General features: G+C 37.1%; 1 long non-coding RNA gene across 1 annotated transcript; it reads left to right on the top strand.

Moving 5' to 3' along the window:
* The first annotated feature begins 1,737 nt into the window (after window positions 1–1,737).
* On the top strand, window positions 1,738–20,291 carry LOC117083694. Its single transcript, XR_004437176.1, has 3 exons — window positions 1,738–1,864; window positions 7,556–7,644; window positions 20,155–20,291. It is a non-coding gene; the product is annotated as an uncharacterized LOC117083694 (long non-coding RNA).
* Window positions 20,292–22,983: the final 2,692 nt, after the last annotated feature.

The raw sequence follows: 22,983 nt of genomic DNA, 5'->3' as shown, positions 1-22,983 counted from the left end.
TTCAAATCAGTTTGAATCCCACTATTGGGTCCTTATTAGGACTTCAGGGGACAGCCAAGAATTACATTTAATTCATTATCTTGTTCTGAAAGTGGTACATTGACTGCTACACAAATTGAAAGCAGCATTTACACAAGCTAATACCTATGGTATCTTTCCAATTTATCTTTTAGGCATTATCACTTCCCAGTGTGCCTCCTTGAAAGTTTGACATGTGGCCTGAATTCTCATTTTGTAGGATGATAGCTATTCACCCTGAAGAGAACATTGAAGAAAATGGCCCTGCATTAAAGTGCTAAGAATGCTACCTGAAATACATTTTAAAAGATTTGAAAGTAGCTACAGCCTTGTGGCAGAAATTGTGTTAAGAACATACCTTCTAAGCGGTTCATTCTCTCTAGATTAAGCTGCAGCATTCTTGAGTTAATTCATTGCTGTTTAGCTCATGTTAGTCAATCTGGTGTAAATTCACAATGGAATTATTGTCCCCCTTTTTGAAACATTCAAGGCAACCAATTTTTGTCCTTCACTGTTCTTGAAAAGAGAGAAAATTTAAACAATATGTTTGTCTCTGTGATGTCAAAATAACTATGTTAAAATTCAAGACAGGAAACTGTTCCTTTAGTAAACCAGGAGGGATGAAGCAGGAAGAAATGTTCCCCACATATAGAGTGACTTTGAATAGTTCATTGATCTCACTGCTTAGCACCCCCTTTTATAGAGTATTAACAAAACCCTGCATAGATATGAAATTGACAGTATAATCCTAGAGTGTTTTATGTTACTAGACACTAGCGACTGAGAATACTGTATTGACTCTCAGATTTCAGCCAATAGCCCTCCAAACAACTCATATTAATGCTGTACATTGATATGAAACCTTTCTTCCAAAAGGACAAAGCACTTCCTTAAAATTGCCTTGCTGGGTTTTATAACAACTCAACGATGAGACTGAGACCACGGTGTGTTAAACTGAGATAATACATTAAGTTTTCTCATTTTCAATCTAGTATTTCAAACACTTAATCATTAGTTGTCCTTTCAGTCTCCAAGAATGCCAGAAATTATCCATTCTATACAAGATTTGAAAAAGGTTATGTTTCAGAGAAGGTTCTTTTGGAGTCTATAAACCATTAAATAAAAGTGTAAAAATCAATTGTATGAGACATAAGTGACTTTCTTTTTCAGCTAAGGTTTCTGTTTTTCCATCCCGAAGAAAAATAACATGAATGTTAGAAAATATCAATAAAATAGATATTTTCAGTAACTGTACAAAATATTTCAAGAGTTAAGCACACTCTTTACTAATTGAGAATGCTTGATTAACCTTTTAACTGCAGAAAGCTTTCACTGGTCTTTTAAAAATGTAAGGATTAGCCATATTAGGAAATATTTAAGAACATTTTGATGCAGATATCAAATGAAAGAATAGGGTTTTTTAGAAGTTAATTATGTCTTACTTTATTATGTTATTTCTAGTCTCTGACTTAACAACACGCAGTGCCTAAATTACAAAATCTGCTACCAGATATAATAAATGCCTGAAGAAATGAACACTATAAGATCAAAGCTCTATACAAGTGCAAAGTAAAGAGAGGCTTAGTGGTCCAAAGCAAGTTATACAAGTCAAGGCCTCTGTCATTAATTTGACTTCCTGTTTTGTTGAATCTAATATGATGAGCTAACGCCTAACCCAATGCATTGCCCTTCTCTGTTCTTTTTAGAGCACCTCTTCCCTTACCTTCCTCTTAATCACTCAATCCTTTGAAGATATATATATCAATGAGAAGGAAAATCCTTTCCTAAAGCTAGCAGCTCACAGTTAGCATCTCATTGAAATTTCACAAGGAGGAGCACTGAGCATGTAAGTTTTTGCCCTCTGCTTTGATAAGCTGCATGATGGCTTTACCCAACACTCACCGTTACAATTGTATTTGCCCTTTGTATTAAAAACATAGTGAAGGAGAAAAATATATGTTTCATTTAGGTTTAAATGATCTCAAACCAGTAAAATCATGTGCCATCTTTGCTTTTTCTAGATTCCATATACTTTCTTTTTCATTTGGAGCAATAGTGTGTTTGGTTAATAACCTGTTTTCTGCTGCTAAGGGAGCTGAAGTGCCATTAACACATATTAAAGTACCATTGATTCCATTAGCGCCGACAAGCACTAAATCCCAATTTCTTTTTAAATAAGCATTAAAACAAATGCAGATGTCCTTTATTAACAAGTAACATGCTGAGCAACCCTTATTGCAATTGTTTGATATATGAGAGATGTCTTAAAGACCAAGTTAGAATCTCAAGGAGCTGAAATGCTAGAGCTTGGGTACAATGAAAAACAAGGGAAGGAATGAATATGAATTTCCTCCATGCATAGGAGCCTATCCAAAGTGCCATTTTTTAAATCTCTCAGGTTAGAAACAATCACTTTTCACTTTCATATGCTTTCACATTCGTATATTATAATATAAGTAATACCACATCAGTAAAGAGACACAAGTTATAGAGTTACAATAAACTAATTTATGATTGGGGAACCTAGACCCAGAAGATGAATATGGCTTAGATGGACTCTCCTCTGTGGCCTCTACATGTGATCCCCATAATTAGATGTTCCCACAGAATAGTCAAACACTTGCCTAGGAAGGAATCTCACAGGAAAAACAACTATGACCCTGGGCATCAGGCCTTCTTAAAAATATGAGTATTCTAAGACCCTATCTTATCCTAGGAGAACTTAGAATCTTCCAATTAAACCATAGAACCAAATTTGTGGCAAAAACAAATATGTTTCAACTTTATGGTATTAGTCTCATTCCTAAACACTGCTTTATTTCTTTATCTCTTCCCTGCTTGTTTATCATCTCTTCTTCACCTATTTCTACTGTGTATTGTGTTATTTTTATATATTCCTTGTGATCTGTTTTTAATATTTTTTCAAGCAAAGTTGAAGGTAATAAGACAAACGTGGGAGATATTGACTCATTTTGCTTGCTGCCGTATTTGCAGAGCCTAGAATAGTGTCTGATACATACAAGGCATCTTGGTAAATATTTGTTGAATAAATGAAAATATGGTAGATGACAAGCAGGTAGGTGTGAAGACAGAAGACATAGCACCGGAAGGGAAGGAAGGAAGGAAGGAAGGAAGGAAGGAAGGAAGGAAGGAGAAAAGAAGGTGAATATTTTGGAAAAATTGAGGGGAAGAGAGAAGAAAAGAAATGAGAAAAAATATTGGTATCCAAATGAGAAATTAATTAGGGGGATATTGGTATTTGTCATAACAGGAATGAACACTTGCTTACCTCAAACATGCCCAAATATGTAAGATTGTTTTCAACATGTCAACAATCCATCAAATGTTTATCAAATACTTATGTGTACAACAATGCTAAGTGCTAGGAGGATTAAAAACTACATGGCATGATCTCAGCCCACAAGATGCTTACAATAGATTTAGACATATGTAAAAGTTCACAACTGTGTAAATTTTGCCATATTTAAATAGCTTTGACTAAGTAGAAGAAATAACTATACAAGTTAATGGATTAGCCTTCTATAGTTCCATGGATGCTAACAGAAGAGAGGTGACTCTTTGTCAGACACAAGGAACTACATTACTGACAACCAAAACAAAAGCAGGAGTACTAGCATATTTGTGCTGGTTCTACAAGTTCCTATAGTCCTTCAATAGGGGCATATGGAGGGCCAGGAAGCCCCTAAGCATAAAGTAGGCTATACCACAGGAGTTCCATGAGCTAGGGAATCTGTCACATTTTAGAAGCAGTAAGCTGTTCTTTGTCTGGAAGGTAAACGGTTGCATTGTATGAGACCTGTGATTGTTTACCTTGCTTTCCATGTTAGCCACTCTTAGAATTCCCAGTCCAGTAAAAAAAGCATCAATAATGGAGGATACATCTGTTAGAGTATGTAGTTTTAGAGATAAAACTGTGTTGCACTACAATGTCTGATTAGGAAATAACAGTGATTATGTATGTGCTGTGGGAGCTGGCAGATAACTGAGAGGTGATTGACCAAATAGAAGAATCATAGCAGAAAGTTATCAGCACATTCATCATATAGAATAGCCTTAGACAACTTGAAGCACATGGTAATGTCCTCACCCCTTCCCCCAAAGTGTCTTTTATGGATGGTTTGCACATACAGAGGCATGTATAGAAGTCACTGTAGTACACTTAATAAGGAGTGTGACATCAGATGTTAGCCTGGGGTTGCAGGGGGCTGGGAACTTTGTAGAGGTAGATGTGATAGGCTACTTAATTTAAAAAACACATAGCAAAAGTTGAGTTCATTTCCTATTGTTCAAAGGAATGTTCACATTGTAAACTGGTTGAAGAATAGGGCTAAAGGCTTAATGCTAACATCTATGTCCACAATATAATGTTGTCATATCAAACCTCCCAGGTGGCTTGTGTGGACATTCTCTAGAAAGTTCTCCACTAAACCCATCCTAAGACTCCCACTGTAAGGTTATTGAGACTGTCAGAATCTACCTTCCTTCTTAAAGAGTGTATTTTGAAAACATTTTGAGTATATTATCTTTAGGAAAAAAAATGCACCTCATTATATTTGGTTTTTACATGTAGCACCTTTCTGAAGAATTTTGTTTCATTGGATAGCAGGGAGGTTGGAAGCAGAAGGACACTAATGAAATTTAAAAAGAACATATTTTTATCTCTCAGGGTTTTAGCTGCTTTGGTTACTTGTTTATCTCCTGAAATTCTAACTTCCTCTTTTTGATATAGAAATCTTAATTTCATTCATTGCAATATCAAAAGCAAAACAGAAACCAAGCTCTTTTAGATGAGGAATAAGGATCAGGCTAAATAAACTCCTGTGCATACTGCCTTGATGTGTTAATGGTCTATAGTCTATAACTTGCTATTCATTTTACTTTAAAAAATTACAGTTTTATACAGAAGTTCAGGTGGAGAAACACAAAAACTTGCTATAAATGTACCAGATTTGTTTTTCTGCACAAGTATTTCTAGGTTCAAAATATTTTCGTGAGTGCATTTTTACTTTTGTAGAGCTGCATGTGTCATTTTATCACTCTGTAAATACAGGGAGACATCCTAAATGAGTCCTTAGGGTTTCCTCTGGGTTATGTCTCCTCCTGTTCATTGCTGCCATCAGGTTATTAGAGTAGAATGAACTGAACATTTGTTTTGGTTTGATTTTTAAGACAAAATAATTACAAATCTTCAAGACATTTCACAAATACAATTTGATAAATATGTCAGTATTTGTTTACAAGATGTTAGAGGGCTTTGTTCATTTAGCTGTAAAATAACTTAATCTAAGAATAAACATTCCAAAAGATGTAAACAAGAAGCTAAATATCAGAAGTATGAATTAGGTTTCTCATTTCAACCTCAAAGTTTGCTTTGATCTTGAATTTCATTCAAAAGCGCCTTGAATGTCTTAACATGGCCACAGTCCCAATGACAATTCTAGCATTGATTTACTACTCACTATTTAGCCAAGAGTCACAAGGTCTTAAATTACTTTAACTTGCTTAAGCTTTAGAGCACTTTCTTTCTTGTTTTCCTCCAACTGAAGCATCCTGAAGTGGATTGTCTTAAACAATAGGATGAAGACCTTCAAAAAACATGTAGCATAAGAAAAGAGTACAATTGCTTTGGGAGACATAGCCAAAAATTTCTTGCCAAGGCTGATGTTGAGAAGAGTATTTCCCAAGTTGTCCTCCAAAACTTTTATAGTTTGAAGTCTTACGTTTAAATCTTTAATCCATATAGAGTAAATTTTTGTATATGGTAAGAGGTAGGGGTTCAACTTTAACCTTCTGCATATGGCTAGCCAATTATGCAAACATATTTATTGATAGTGCTTTCCTTTCCACATTGCTTATTTTTGTCAGACATATCAAAGACCAGATGGTTGTAAGTGTTTGGCTTTATTTCTGAATTGTCTCTTCTTGTCCATTGGTCTACATGTCTGTTTTTGTACCAGTACCAAGCTGTTTTTATCACCGGGGTTTTATAGTATAGTTTGAAGTCAGGTAGTGTGATACCTCTGGCTTTGTTCTTTTTGCTTAGGAATGCTTTGGCTATTCAGGTTTCTTTTTGGTTCCATATTAATTTTAGCAGAGTTTTTTTCTGATTCTGTGAAGAATGACATTGGTAGTCAGATAGGAATAGCATTGTAACTGTTAATTGCAAATAGGACCTAATAAACTAAAGAGCTTCTGCACAATAAAAGAAACTACTAACAAAGTAAACAGACAACCTACAGAATGGGAGAAGATTTTTGCAAACTATGCATCTGACAAAGTGCTATTATCCAGAATCTATAGGGAACTTAAATCAACAAACAAAACACAGATAACCCCTTTAAAACATGGGCAAGGAACATGAACAGACACTGCTCAAAAGAAGACATACAAAGTGGCCAACAAACATTCGAAAAAATGCTCAGCATCACTAATCATCAGAGAAATGCAAAACAAAAGGAATAGCATCTCACACCAATCAGAATGGCTATTAGTAAAAAGTCAAAAAACAATAGATGCTGGCCAGGCTGTGAAGAAAAGGGAACACATATATTAATGATGGGAATTTAAATTAGTCAAGGCACTATAGAAGAGTTCTCAAATAACTTCAAAAAGAGCTACCATTTGACCCAGTAGTCTCATTAACGGGTATATACGCAAAAGAAAATAAATAATTCCACCAAAAAATTACATACATTTGTGTGTTCACCACTGCACTATTCATAATAGCAAAGGCATGGAATCAACCCAGGTGCCCAACAGCAGTATACTGGATAGAGCAAATATGGTACATATACAGCATAGAATACTATAGAGTCATTAAAAAGAGTGAATTCGTGTCCTAAGCAGCAATATGGTTGGAGCTGGAGGCCATAATTCTAAGCAAATTAATGCAGGAACAGAAAACTAAATACCACATGTTCTCACTTATAAGTAGTAGGTAAGCACTGAGTACACATGGATATAAATATGAGAAAAACAGACCATGTGGACTACTAGAGAGTGGGGTTGGATTAAAAATCTACCTATTGGGCACTATGCTCACCACCAGGGTGACAAGATTCATTTTCAAAACCTCAGCATCACAAAATATTCTCATGTAAAAAATTCGCCCAGGTACCCCTAGTATCAAAAATAAAAGTTAATTTTTTAAAAAAGTGAACACTGCAAATATTTTCCACTTATAATCTTTTCTCACTAATTTTTATTAAATAACAGGCTCAGATCATTATTATCTAATTTTCTCAAACACTGGTTAGAAGTCAAGAGTAGCAAAAAATTTGTGTAGGGAAAGTATTTTTGCTTTTTTTGTTGTTTTTTTGTTTTTGTCTTTGTTTTTTTTTGTTTGTTTGTTTGTTTTGCATAAGGTAGGGAGAAGTACATAAGCCTAGATGTGAAATGGAAATAGGCTATGCACTAGGACTTTGGAAAGCCATTTTGTTCATCTAAGATTATAAAGATGATACATATGTATTGGAAGAGGTGACTGTGACATAATTTGTTCTTATTAATTTCACAGGTTTGAAGAGATTTGTTGATATTTATGATCCAGTTCTACTCACCAGTATTTATCACTTTTGTCTGCAAGAAATATGCTTACAATCACAGGTACTTCATGTGGCATGCCTTGGATAGTTGTCTACTTCTCTCATTTAAGATAATTTTAAGGCTTTTCACCTTTTAAAAATTGTTGATATTATTATAATGGACCTAAGTTTTTGATGACAATAAAATCTGGAAAGAGAAGACCCTCAAAAAATTACAATTAAAACTACTGTATGATTTAGCAATTCCACTACTGGGTATATATCCAAAGGATATAAAATTAGTATGTCAAAGAGATATCTATACTCTCATGTTCATTGCAGCATTTTTCACAATAGCCAAGACACAGAATCAATCTAAGTGTCCACTGACAAATGAATGAATGAAGAAAAGGTGAAACATACACAATAGAATACTATTTAGCTTTAAAAAAAAGAGGAAAAGAGGAGAGATCTCTACTTTGGCCTCAGAACATTAAAAAATGCATCAAACAGGTATCAGTATTGTATTTAGTATACCAGAGTCTCTGCAGAGTACCTAATATTCACCTAATAGAATTGAGTTATAAGTTTTGTCACAATTAGAAATAGACTTTCCCTATTGTAGAAACTTTACTTGATTTTCAACACAGTTAACTTTCAGTTTTATAGGATAGCCCTGCATTGGGCACCAGCACCCAAAAGGTAAATAAAGAAATATAGAAGGCAGGTGAAATGAAAAAGAACCAAGTGTAAAATTATTTTTCTCATCACAGTTCTTCCAAGGGTAGGGCCTGTTTCCATTCCTTATTGTTTTTACCTGGAAACTTAGCATTAGGCTTATTAGAGATCAGAACAGGAAAGTTTTCTCCTCAGGACATGAACCAAAGATGCCTATTAAGCTTTAACTGTGAAATATTTTAAAGAAAGCTAATATTAGCATCAGCACTCTATGGTGACCAAAACTAATAAAATTATTCTGAGGGCAAAAATTAATACTGATCATGCTCCATAAAGTGGATAGTGTATCTATATGACCTGACTGTTATAATTAAATAGTTTACACAGATATGCACACTAATTGATTAATAATGTAAGGCCCAATTTTAATGGCATAAATATCCTTATGCTAACTGAGCTGCCTGATATGTGTCTCAGGCATTTATTAGCATGAAGAAAGATATTGCCAACTATATAAGGATGCGAAAATAGGGCCACTGTAAATTCAGAATAAAGAATTAAGGTGTCTAGATCTGGCTTATTGCCAGCATCTTGTGAGACTTCTGACTAGTAGCAAGTCCTTTGTTTGACACACTTTTTTACTGTTCCTCATCTTGTCTGAGGTGCCTTACACAGAGAGGGCATGTGCCTTTGTTTGCTTGAATATGTCAAATATAATAAAGTCCAAACTAAAGATTGTGAGTCTTTGGTTCCTAATCTACCTTTTGCCTATAGCTGTGTAAGCCTAAAAAAAATATTTAATTTCTCTTCCCCTTAGTTTTTATTCTCTATACATGTTGTACTAGATGAACTCTGAGTACCTTTCTAGTTCTAATATGAGATGAACTATCCTACGGAGAGGTACCTGTTCAAGTAGACCTCTGCTCTATTTGCCTCCAAGCTTTCATTATTGTAACACTGTGGGTTTTTTCTTCCCTCCTTCTACTATGTGCTTTGGATGGAGTTGTCTCCAACGCTGGTTCCAGAGTGGGGCATGTGGTCAATGCTGGCCCGTCACAGCATTGACTTTGTCTGGCCACAGTCACATGGAAGCAAGCCATAGTTATATGATCCAGCTGAAGCAAATAAAATACAATGATAGCTTGGATTGCTGGGAGAATCAGCCCTAAGAATGCTATGAGATGGGACATGCCGAGACTAACTTAGCAAGCCAGTAAGCAGAAGGCTGAGCAAAGAGAAAGAGAAAAATCAAGTATTGACATTATTTGATCCTGTGAATCAAACTCACCCAGTGGCAATACGATCTGTAAACCTTTCCATTATATGAACCAATGAGTTCTTTTGAGGTTTACGTCCATTTAGGTAAATTTCTGGTCAGTGGCAATGAAAAAAGTACTAACTGTTAATTCCTGCAAATGTCCTGAATTGTGTTTCAAACCCTTTTGTTACCTTAAAAATTTGGCTGGGATATAGGACAGATCTAATGGATCACCTGACTCATGCACCTGGTACTACAAAAACAAGGCCTCTATAAAAATGGAAGAAAAGTTAGCATTGAATTTGTGTGTTTTATTAATTCAATGAATGTAAATTATCAATCCTTATCCAAAACTAAAGAAGAGAAAAGTCATATGATGCACCTCTATAGAAGGCTAGTTCTCCAACCTGATCTGATAGATTTTTTTTTAGACAGGGTCTTGCTCTGTCACTCAGGTTGGAGTGCAGAGGCACAATTATAGCTCACTGCAGCCTCAAACTCCTGGACTCAAGGGATCCTCCTGTCTCAGCTTCTCAAGTAATTAGGACTACAGATGTGTGCCATCATGCCCAGCTAATTTGTTTATTTATTTTTATTTTTTTATTTTGTTTATTTATTTATTTATTTTCAGAGATGAAATCTTGCTTTGCTGCCCAGGCTGGTCTGGAATTCCTTGCTTCAAGCAATCCTCCCACTTCAACTTCCCAAAGAACTGGGGTTACAGGCATAAGCCTGCCCCACTTTGGAACCAGGGGTAGAGACAGCTCCATCCAAAACACATAGTAGAAGGAGGGAAGAAAAAACCCACAGTGTCACAATAATGAAAATCTGGAGGCAAATAGAGCAGAGGTCTACTTGAATAGGTACCCCGCCATAGGATAGTTCATCACATATCAGAGCTAGAAAGCTCCTCGGAGTTTATCTAGTGGCTGGGCTAATCTGTTAGATTTTCAAAGGCCGCCAAGATCAGTTAAACAATTGCTGAGCTAAAGAAAAGAGCTTACGATTCATCGAGTATCTTTGACATCCATGTAGTTATTGAAATAAATATTTGTATGCTACTTCATGTCTTTATCCTGATGCCCTTCTCTGTTCCTTTTTCAGATGCAATTGAGCACAATACATTTTTTCAGCAAGATATATGCCTGAATTTCCCAAAGCCTACCACTTAGAGCACTAGTTTATAGGAAAACTGATGTACAGTTTTGTCACTGAGTCCAAAGGTCTGGGAGAACAAGTTTAAAATCTATCCCTCTCCAGGAAATTTACATGAATATGAAGATATCAAATTCTCTATTCCTTTTTCATGTTATTTAATGCAGCATTTCCCAAACTACGTAGATAAAAGCCATTTCATGCCCCCTTACAATACTTATAAATATAAGAGAGTGTAGTATTCCACAGAACCTACTTTGGGAAATACTCATTTAGCTGATGGTCTCAAAACTCTTCAAAATATTATAAATATAAACAGAGCTCAGAATCGAGCACTTAAACTTTCCCTTTTATTGGACCTCTATCTTACCTGCCCACCTTCCAATTCCAGTAGAAGCTTGGACCATATAAAGTTATCCGTATTTGATGGCTTTGATCCACATCCCAACTCATCCCCTGCACTGGATGTTTTTCATTTGCCCCTCCAGGTCCACTACTCTTATCTACCCTACTCTGTGTCTATGAGGTTGAGATTCATAGTCGACATCAGTGGAATTCCTTGCTGTCTAGCTTCAGGTTGGGGTTGCCCAGTGAGGGCCACTGGGATATGGGCAGGCAGGAGGGAGGGAGGTCCGATATCTCATGCCACAACTTTCTCTTTGCCTCAGGTTGCCTAGGGTTATATAAAAAGTCCACACTCTCAGCAGCCCTCTGTTTTCACAATACTTTCTCTAGTACAAGGTTTCTAAGCCTTCACACTATTGACATCTTGAGCCAGATAGCTGTTCATTGTATGCATCTGTTTAGCAGCATGCCTGGCCTCTCCACACCAGGTGCCAATAAGAGCCACTCAGTCAGGGCAATCCAAAATGTTTCCAGATAAATCAAATTATCTATTTCTTTTTCATGTTATTTAATGCAGCATTTCCCAAACTATTTAGTTAAAAGCCATTTCATGTCCCCTTACAATACCTTACTAAGGAGCACAATCTCCTCCTACCTGCCATCCCACCATTGAAAACAACTGACAGCAACTCCTTCCAGGTTCCAGGTTTATTACTAAGTGCCCCCCTTGGCACCTTAGACAGGGTTAGTAACTTGCCTCTCATTGCTACCATGGCAGTGCTTCTCTATTCCTGATTGGTTCCCTTTTTTTGTAAAGAGTCCTTTATTAAAATTCTTTCTAGTTCCCTCATTTGAATACGCTATATATTTGCTGTAGGGACACTGACTGATAAACTCTCCATTCTTCCCCAATCTCACTAAACTGTTTACTGTCCACCACTTAAAAACCTGATCACTTTCTTTAAGTCTTTACATAAGTCCTGCTTATAAGAGAAATGGAGTATCAATTGAGAGTCCACGACATATCAAATACACTGACTGGTACTTACATATTGTGGTAAGCAGAGGTTGATTGCATCCTGCTCCATCCCAGCATCCATTTTCTCCTTCCAAAAAGCAACCTAATTTGGGTTCAAGTATCCACCACTCCCATCCCATACATAAAACATGCCCTTCAGGCAGAGTGCACCCCACTGCTAGCTTCAGAGACTGTTCTAAGGGTCATCCCATTGTCCTTGTAAGTGACTGGCTTGGGAACCCAACCATGGACCACCTAGTGAAAGATGTTACTTAGGTCTCAGACTTGGCTCATTAACGGGCATGAGTTACAATTTGGTCAAATGACGCATGAAGATAGGTTTCATGGGAGACATTTTCTCATTTCAAAAAGAAAGCCACCCCAAATGACCTTTTTTCCTTCAAATTTTCTTTGTGCATTTTAATCCCTAAAGCTCTTGTAGCCATGTCAGTACTCGAATGAGGAAGAAGTCAGCTCAGGAAGGAAGGCAAAATATAGAGAATCCCAAAGAAGTAGAGTCACCAATTCAACCATATCTGACCACTGTCAAACATTTAGACTTTCTCAATTTTGTTATCCAACATATTTCTTCATTTTGAAGGAAATTTGAGTTGGGATTTCTACCACTTGTTACTAAAATTTTCTAGCTAAAACATTCATTTGATTGATTCAACAATTGCATATTTTGTGCTTACTATAAACTAGACCCTGTTTTAGGCATTGGAGCTGCTGCAATGACCCCAAAAGACCAAAAGTAACAAGCAGAGTTATGTGGTTAATTTTCACATCATCTGTAAGAGCTAGATGTAAGTGTCAAATGCTGACAGAAATCTCAGCTGAGAGATATTAAGTGACTTGTTTAAAGAGACCCAAGTAGAAAGTGTTGGAACCAGACTAGGCCTATCTGATGACATGGCCTTATCTGTTTCACTCCTCTCAATTAAAATCAGCCATATCAAATCTTCCATCTGTCACTTAATGTAGACCAGTGACAAGATAGACAAGACATAAATTTGGTAAAATTTGATAAGGAGGAGGCAGTTAGGTAGTCCAAGAGTCTGGAATAGTCTCCATGAGTTTAAAGGAGAACAACAATGGACTTGGAGTTGTCCTCCACTGATGACTTACCCTTCTTTGGCTCTTGCTGATTTGCAGAGCCCTCTGAGTGTTGCCCACATTCTCCACCCTGTAGCCTCAGAGCAATCCTAATGGCTCTCAACTGAGCTAACTTCTGCTTTCTTTGTAGGAGCCTAGAGAACATCTGCATCCTTCTGTACATGTCCTGCTCCCATGTTTACTCTATCCCTACATTCCAGTTGGATGCCAGTGTGAAGCTCTGTTTTCAGATTTCCCCTCAATGATTACCACTCTACCAGATGTCCTCCTGGGTTTTCGACCCAGAGAAAGGAAAGCACACACACCTGTCTGATCAATTACCTCCCTTCATGTCTTAACTCTTTCTTCCTCCCACTCACATAGGGTAGAATGGGCAGGATTTATACTTCTTCATGTTTTTCAGATGCTGTTCCTATTTTACAATCCTGACTCTGACCTTTTTCTGGGACCATAGGGTGGTCTGGGTGCAGAGATAGAAGCCACTTGATTATTAATATTCCTCATGAAACATTCCAGAAATAGTGACCCTAGTTCATTACAAATAGCAGCACAATGACTAGGTGGAATTGTTTTGGGATCAAATGAAATTACATAAAAGCTGTTGCTAAGATGTAAAGAACCATACAAAGGTAAGATAGCATAGTGTTATGCAGTTACAAGGAAACAATCCATTTAGCCATATATTCCACAAGGAAACAATCCATTTAGCCATATATTCCAATTTCAATGTATCTTTGTATTGAAGTAAATTATAAAGTTAAATTAAAAATGCCAACTGTATACTATTACAATATGAAGCAAGATATCCATCAACAGATTATATCTGTAAGTTGTTAGTAAATCTCAGACTCATCGAATAATACGTTCAGGTGAGGTGAACTTATAGATTCACAATCGGTGGATCTCAGCCATGGCTGTACGAGAGAATCACCTGGGCAGGACTGAAATCATGACAGGTGTCCAGGCTCTACCTTAAAACCAAATAAACTATAATTAGTTTTTGAGATAAATAAAATTACATGAAAGAAACAGAAGAAGAAAATAGTTATTGTTATAAAATTAAAAATTTTAAAGTTGGAGCTTCTCTGGAATATTAGGGCCTCAATATAGATGAGTAAACTAAAGTAAAAAAAAAAAAAAAACCAGATTATTCAGATAACCTATAATCATATTTTCAAGGCTAGAGAAATAAAAAGTGATTTTATCTAGATATCATTTTATTTTTAGAGGGAGAAATATGAAGATTTACCAAATTGTCTAAAGTCTTCCTCCACCTAAGATCCCTGAATTACACCAGGACTTTCAAAGATAGGGATGGCATTCCCTTCCAGAATTCTCTGCCCTCTGATTCAAGCATTTCAGCACCAGCACCTGCTTCTCTGCCCATTGCCCAAGTGATAGCACGACTTCAGAGAAATGTGAAGTACTTCTTACTCACACTTAAATTGGCCTAAAATACCAGCTTGATCAGAAACACAGATGCCTGAAATAGAAATAGTCCTGTCTTTCTGGTTCCCAGGGCCAGAAGACAAATGGGATGAGGGCCAGAGCCACAAAGGAGGTGCTGTTGGAGCTGGCATCCCAGCGGCACAGTGAATCATCACTGTCATTCAAGATTTGTCCAAAAGCAACCAGAGCTTAGGGGAAGAGAAGGAGTTTTTTGGGGGGTGTGTGTGTGGTTTTTTTTTTTTTCTGAGACTTTACAAGGATGATGGTGACAGCAGCTGTGCTTCCTCCCCTTAGAAAGTCATTTTAGCATTAGATTTTCCCTAAGGAAGAAGCAGATGGAGAGAAGCTTGACTCACACATATGTGGCTGCTGCTGGCATTCCTGCTGCTGCTCCTGACCCTGGATTTTTTGGAGAAACAGGCCTTTGGAGGAGGGAGGGAATGATTATTCAAGAGGCTCTTTTCATACCTGCTGAATTAAAGCCCCAAGGGCAAATTAACGTTAGGCATTAACTGTATACGCTCTAAAATTCTCCTAAAGATGGTAGCAACAGGCTATTATTTTTTGTAAAGTGATGTTAACTCCTGATCTCTTAGTAAACATGGTAGGTACAATGGGTGACAGGCAAGGTAGCTATGCAGATGAATAGCACAGAATTCCTGACCACAGAGTGGTTATAGTCAAGTTCTTTAGCAGGACGGTGGATTGAATCCTAGGCTGTTTTTACATACTCACCAACATGTTTTCCTTTTGCACATAGTCTGCTTCCCACCTTCACCCTACAGAGAAGCACCTGCTCCATGCTGAGTATATTACCCAGGAGGGCAGTGTAATTGGGTGAAAGCAAAGAAATAAAAAAAGTCTGCCTTTTTTCTGACTTCACTTCCAAAGATTTAAGCCTTGAGGACATACTGAACTCCTATAATGGATAAAACATTTGCTTGAAAGATTCTCTTTTACTGAAGCAGAGAGGAGAGATGAAAAGGGAGAGAATGAGAGCAGAGAGTTTAGTGAGAAAGAAAAGAGAGGGCCAAACCTGTTAAAGCCAGGCAAAATGAAAAATATTTTCAGGAAAAAGCAACCATGACCTTGTTTAAGCATCTGGGAACTGAATGGGAGCTGAATTTTCATCTTCAGACTACATGCTCCCCAGATAATGCAAGCAGTTTCTCCTACTGGCAATTGCATCTGCAGAGAGTTTTCCTTTATTAGTAGCCAGCATTTTATCATTGACCACACGGAAGTTGACATCTGTCCTGACCCAAAGACTTGGCTTCATCCTTTTTATGTACCTCACATGGACATACTTTTGTTACACCCCAAAAAATGAGAGTGGCCACTGGTACCTAGGAGGTCCTCACATCTACTGTGTATCAATATTTGGGAGAACAAAACAAAAACTTGTCAAGATTCTCCCTAAGGGAGGAGACTGATAAACATATCCCATTACAGATGTTACAGAAGGAGTGATATAAGCATAAATAGAGTCAAATTAGAAAGAAAAAGAAAGGGTCATTTATGTTTTTAGGACAAGAAAAGACATTGTGTCTTTGAGTAGGTGATACTGGGCACCAGTTTAGAAAGATGAGTGAGTAGAAGACTTCCAAGTGGAGAGTGAAACAAAGAAAGCATAGCATCCAGGGAAGCAGAAGATGCAAAAGTTGTTAAGACATAGAACTCAAAGAAAATGCAGTATGGAAATAGTAATTAATCACATCAAATGCATCAGAAACCTAAGCATTTACTGGACATAAGAAGTGTTCATTAGAGTTGTCCGTTAGAAGAAGATTGGTGATTCCGATCAAAGCAAAGTCAGTGGATAATTAAGTTCCAAGATAGATTATGCTAAACAGAAGAGTGAACTAGAGGAGGAGAAGTGACAGCATACATGAAAAGCATGGTTCTCAAAGGTATTCCATCTGACTAGCAGCACCAATATCACCTGGAAATTTGATAGAGATGCAAGTTCATGCCCCCTCAACTCCCACTCAGATGTACTGCACCAGAAGATAAGGAATGGGGTCAGAAATCTGGGTTTCACAAGTCATCCAGATGACTTTGATGCTTGCTACAGTTTGGGAACCATTGCTGTAGACTATTCTTGTGATGAACTTAAAATGTTTATTTAATAATACCAGTGAGGACTTTAAACTAAATGTTTATTTAATAACATTGAGGATGCATTTGTATTAAGAGCTTCTTGGTAAGTAGTGAAACATTTCTTAATGACTTCTGGTAGTGGTTAAGAAAGCTCACCCAATAGATGAAATCAGCAATAGGTATATAAGTCCAAGAAATTCCTAAGAACGGGTGACTAAGTGGTTGAGAGAACAGCTCCAGAGCCAGATAAGGTAACTCAAATGAATGTCAAGATTACAGACTTAAAATGTGTTACCTTAACTGAATCAATTTTGCACCCTTTTTGGAAACAAGTATTTGACCCTATATACAAAGCCCTCTGGGTGGAGTGGAGGTAGAGAGGAAGCGAGAGGATAGGAAGAGACAGAGAGAATGAAACCAACAAGCATGCATATTTTTGTTCTTTAGAGAGCTGATTTATTTGTGGAGTTGAAAGGTCTATCAGGCCTTTTCGTGCCTTGAAAATATCCCTAAAGACTTTTTATTTCCCATTCAATATCTTCTCTTACTCCCCAAGCTATCTACCAATGACAGTTTAACATCCCAGACATTTAGATATTCAATCCATTCTTAGAACCTGGCAAGAAGCCCTTCCTCTGGGCCCTGTGCTTTAGCGCCCCACTCTGGCCCTCCTCTGAACACATCCACGGGTGTAGGATTGACCTCCTTCTAGCATCATGAGCTGGGTACCTGAGATTCTACAGGTCCCTGCTCCAATGGCTCCAAGTTTGAGTCAAACATCTGTACCAGCTCTTCCTTGGGTCCCACCTCCCAAAGGCAGGCAGAGGACTGGCCAGCGAGTGGCTGTTCGCTCTTAGTATCATTTGAACTTGTGCTTATATAGCCTGCTCATAGCATGAATGTGAGAGTCCTGGGAAATAAAAGGAAACAACCAGTTATAAAAGGAGATGGGCAGCTAGCTGAAGAGCACAGGCATGGAGGCCAGGGGCCATGAGGCTGACTCTTCCTCACAAGAAAAGCTGAGAATTGTAATTCTAACTGGCCTTCTAGATCATAATGAAGCTATGTTTGTCAAAATAGGAAGACAGAACATGTTTTAGTCAGTAATAAATTAATTTATAATTTGTAAACACTTAAATGGTTTGTCAATGGTTTCTTGATTCGCACTCTTGCCTCAGGCCCCACAAATGTTACCGGTAGGCCTGCTAAGTAATCATAAATACTGTGGTCATGATAAAAAATATTTTGTATCACAAAGTTAATATATTGTCCTTCTTATTTATGAATAAACTTCTGGTGAATTTTCTAATTGTAAACCACCTCCTTGGCATCCAGTCAACAGAATTCCCTACTCCTGTATTCTTGAGAACTTGATTCAAATCATAGAGACCATGTAAAGTTGATGGTGCTCATGTGCTTGACCTAAGTACCAGCTGACATTCTGGGTGACATTAGTATCTTTTATACAAGAGAAACAAAAAGGAAGAATAGAAAAAAGGAATACACTGAAGAAGAGCTGAAACCCAATATAAAGAACTTTCATTTTTAACACATAAAAAAGAAAATGCCAGCCATTACTCAGCTTCATTTTAAAGGTTTAGGATTAATGGCAAAAAAGCAAAAGTCTGATGCATCAATTTGGAAAGAGCTGTTATCAAGTACTAAGTGTCCCTTAAGTAAAATTATGGAAAATTGGAATAGAAATTCAGTATATTGCACAAATAGAAAATTATGTGGGAGGCATAAAAGATATGTGTTGGAATCTACCTAAGCTCTAAAAATTAGGAATAACCTACTGAAGTTATTCTTAAGGACTTACTGGAGATCACTTCAAGTGACTAAAGCTGACAATGCAGGTGGGGACTGTGGTGCATTTAAGGCCAAGGGCATATGGAATTGCCCCAAGGCCTGAGAGTAATGGAGATCAGTGACAACTCCCACCATCAGAGACAGATAATCTGCATATGACCCCCAGAGACTCTCCAAACAGAGACAGTTTTTAACAGGAATTGTTTATTACAAAGGCAGGCAATTTTAATACCTTCCAAAGTTGAAAGGAAGAACTTAGAACATGTAGCATATCAGAAGAGTATGTTGGTCTTTGACATACACAGCTTGAAAACATAATTTTTCCATCTGAGCTAAAAATCACAAGAAAGATTTTAGATCATGGTTCAGTTTCTTGCAGATAAATATTTGAGTTCTAGTGGCTGCAGACTGAAGGAATACCATTCATACTTATCAAATGTAATTTTTGGAAAGATCTCAAGTATTATCTACCACATCTTTTGCCAGTTTCATCTGATGGAGTCGGTAGGAAGTAGGGAAGAAAAAAAGTGGTAAATAGAAAAGTGGGGGGGAAGTACAGATGGTAAGGTAACACTAATAACATTTCACATTTGGATGTAAAACTTCCCTATTTAAAGAATTTTTCCGAACTCTGTTATTTGCTCATTATAACCAGCACATAAGATTGGTATTATACATTCATTTTACTGGAGAAAAAAAAAAACTGGTTATAGTATAGGATTAAATGACTTGTCCAAGATCACACAGAACAGCTGTGAGGTTTGGGCCAGGATCAACAACATAACTTCCAGTTTCATAACCATAATATTAGTGATTATATTGATGCTACTGCCACTGACACTTAATATATTCTGATTGCTATGCGTTCAGCATTGTATCATGTAATCCTGCAAGATAATGAGTTTGGATTAGTTATTGTCTTGATAAAAGAGACTTGGGGACAGAAGCTAAGTAACTTGGCCAAGTCACACAATTAGCAAAGTGTCAAGAAGATCCAACTAGCCACTTCTGTCTGCCGTTATTGTTAATAATTACAGCTCTGTGTGTGCTGCAGACAGGTAAAATTCACCTGCTCATCTTTTGTTTTCAAACATAATGAAGAAATAAGCCATGATTGTCTTTTTCTATTCTTTCACTTTAGTATTCTTTCATGCCGCTCTTCCTTCATTCCACCCAAGTCAACCTTAAGTCTTTTTAAAATTAAAAAAAAAAAAAAAAAAAAACTATTTTAGTGCACTTGGGTTAAACACCAAATTCTTCACATCCCCAAATAAATTTTCAATCATCCTTCTATTGGTCTACATTTCCCTCCAATATAGATATTTTTTATATCCCAAGCAGTTAAATATTGGATCATTTAAGAATGTATTTTCCCATTCCATTCTATGTGTGCTCTTTGAGCTATCAGTGTGGGGTAGAATCTGTCAGTTCTTTCACAGATATTTATAGTCTCTCCTTCTTCCATACAAACAGAACATCGGTTTTTCAACCAAATAAAACGATATTTTCCCAGGACCCTCAAGGTAGTGGTGGGCATTAGGCTCAGTTCTGGGTAACAAAATGTAAGCAGAAGACAACTTGGCTATCTGGGAGAGTTTTGTCTTTCCTAATAAGTATCATCTTTTCTCCCTGTTGCTTTCTTCTTCTTCCATCTGTAATGGAAGGCTAGAGGTCAAGCATCTTGGATCTGTGAGATGACCGGGTGGATGAAAGTCACATATTAAAAACAGAGGAACAGGAAGAGACACATCTAAACTCTGATAGCATGAAGAGCCACTGTAACAGTCCTGGATGGCTGATCCCTGGGTTATTTTCTATGAAAGCAAAATAAACCCTTATTTGGATAACAAACTGTGATCTGTTTTGTGTAGGTGAAAAAACTTTTATCAGACACAGTATATTAATGCTGAGATCATAGTGTAACGAAACACACTCGTACAAGAACAAATCTAATACCAACAAAATCAGCAATAATTATATCAGAAGAATATACACTGAGGTTTCAGGGGTGTGAGTTTATATTCCAAAAATGCGAAATCAAAGCTGCTTTGCATGGGCTCTTGGAAAAGCGAAACATTAATTGGCAAGAGATATAATCAATAGAGAAAGCAAACAGATATTAAATGAAAATACAAGTGTTAAAAACTGATGTAAGAGTATAGTATACGGCTGGGTGTGGTGGCTCATGCCTGTAATCCCAGCACTTTGGGAGACTGAGGTGGGAGGACCACCTGAGGTCAGGAGTTCGAGGCAAGACTGGCCAACATGGTGAAACCCCATGTCTACTAAAAATGCAAAAATTAGCTGGGTGTGATGGCAGGCACCTGTAATCCCAGCTACTAGGGAGGCTGAGGTAGGAGAATTGCTTGAACCCAGGAGATGGAGGTTGCAATGAGCCACGATCGCACCACTGCACTCCAGACTGCGTGACAAGAGTGAGACTCCATCTCAAAAGACTCCGTCTCAAAAAAAAATGTATAGTATACATGTTTATTTTAGTCATATGCAATTTTCTATGCACATTTAACCCTGTGAGGTGCTAAAGCAAATATCAGTGACCTAAATTATCTAGGTAGAACTCTGTTTAAGGCAAAACTGTACATTTGAAAAATGCTTTCATTGATGTCCCTTATTTTTTGCTGCTGCTCTACTGAATTCTAGTATCCTCAGCCCTCTCTAAACCCTCATGATCTCTGAGGTAGTGTCTCATATCGTTTCCTCCGGCATAGCATAAGACCACTCCCAAAGCTCATTTGCCATGTTTTTCAAACTTTTAGGACATATATACTGAATTATATTAATATGTTAACTAAAAGATATGTCTTACTTCCACTTTATATAAAATATCCATAAAAACTTAACACATGTTTCTGGCAGGCCTTAAAGGCATGACTAATCACAGGAGTTTTCGGCACCATGGCACCCCAATGGGTCTTTCAGCTTTCCTTAAATGACCCTCTACAGGGAGCTGCCTATCCCTTTTGTAGTGTTAGCACTGTCTCCAGGAAAGGAAATCTCATACAGGCGATGGTTAAAAACAAAAACGAAACCAAAACTACAACAAAAAACCCAGCAGTCATCACTGACCCCTGTCCCTTAGGAAATTCTTTCAGGATATTTAATAAGCCAAAGTTGCCCTTTCCTGAATTTTTACTACTGAGCTCTGCATGGTTCTCCAGTGGGCACTACATAACTAAAAAACAACCTTACTTTGGTTTTATGATATCTAATCCCAAGCATAGAAAGCCAGCAGTTTCTGTAATTCAATGCACCGTTTTCCTTTACTAAATTTTGCATTGTGTTATTACACTTGTTTGTTGAGTCCCTTGGATATATGGATTCAAATGGCTATTAGAGTAACTTTCATTTCTATTTAATTGAAAGTTGCTGGTCAGACAAGTGTTCTATGTAATTGTTCACATGGGATGTTAAAAAAAAAAATCCATACTGTATTTTCCCACACCTAAGCAGATCTGTATGATTTTCTTCAACTTTGATATGTACTTTTTCTCCAAACAAACTCTGAACTAAATGACCTCACCAGTTTAGTTTAAAACTCTAACATGGAAAAGGTTTTGCTCTTGAGATTCTTTTGTGAGTTTAAGCCTTTCTTTTCAAATTGATTGGTGGATGAGAAATTTGAACATTCAAGTCTTTATGATGAATGATTTTTTAAAATCAAATAATTCTAATTTCATATGGCTCTTCTTAATAACTTTTTATAATAGCATTCATTCTCTCCGTTGTTCCCACTTGTTTTCCATTTATAGAATGAAATTCAGCATTTGCTAAAATGAAGTACCCGATGAACAATTACACTTAATATGTATTTTCTCTTTTTCTGTCTCTTAGTGTATTGAAGTTATGGATTCAGACAGAATCTCTTTGCGAATGTGGACAGCAGACTGCACTCTGTCTTTTCATGCTGTCATATTCCTTTGTTGATATCTCTGTTTTAAGATGAGTTTGCCCCATGCATCACCAATTGTCTTTTGTTTTCACCCTGTAGGGAAGACTGGGCTAATCCATATGTCACTATGAAACTTCAGGCCTCTCTGTTTGACAGGTAGCAAGCCTGACAGCAATCTATTGAAAATGCATTTTAGACAGCAATCTATTGAAAACGCATTTTAGACAATCATTTTTCCAGTCTAATTTACTCTTAATAAAATGACTTTGAAGACAAGAGGTCCACTCTGTGTTGGTTTGTTTCTTTCAGATAATTACATTTTGAGAAAGACACACTGACAGTTTTCACAAATACAAGATGATGAAATTCCCTTGGGAATGAAATGAGATAGCTTCACAATAAATAGCATCTTTTAGCCTAAGTGATCCCAAAGCACTTTGGCAACTGTGGACATTCCTATGACTCCCCAGGCGAAGAGAAGCAGCCAGACGCTTATCCAAGTCCTTCAGCAAGACACATTCTATTGCATGCAATGGAAAAACAGAGCACCCACCCTCACCCCATGCACATATCTTTACAAAAC

Source organism: Trachypithecus francoisi, unplaced genomic scaffold, assembly GCF_009764315.1.
Source record: "Trachypithecus francoisi isolate TF-2019V2 unplaced genomic scaffold, Tfra_2.0 Lachesis_group0, whole genome shotgun sequence".
In the NCBI taxonomy this organism is placed as follows: domain Eukaryota; kingdom Metazoa; phylum Chordata; class Mammalia; order Primates; family Cercopithecidae; genus Trachypithecus; species Trachypithecus francoisi.
Note: the sequence above shows the minus strand (reverse complement) of the source record. Positions and strands in the feature narration are given on the sequence as shown.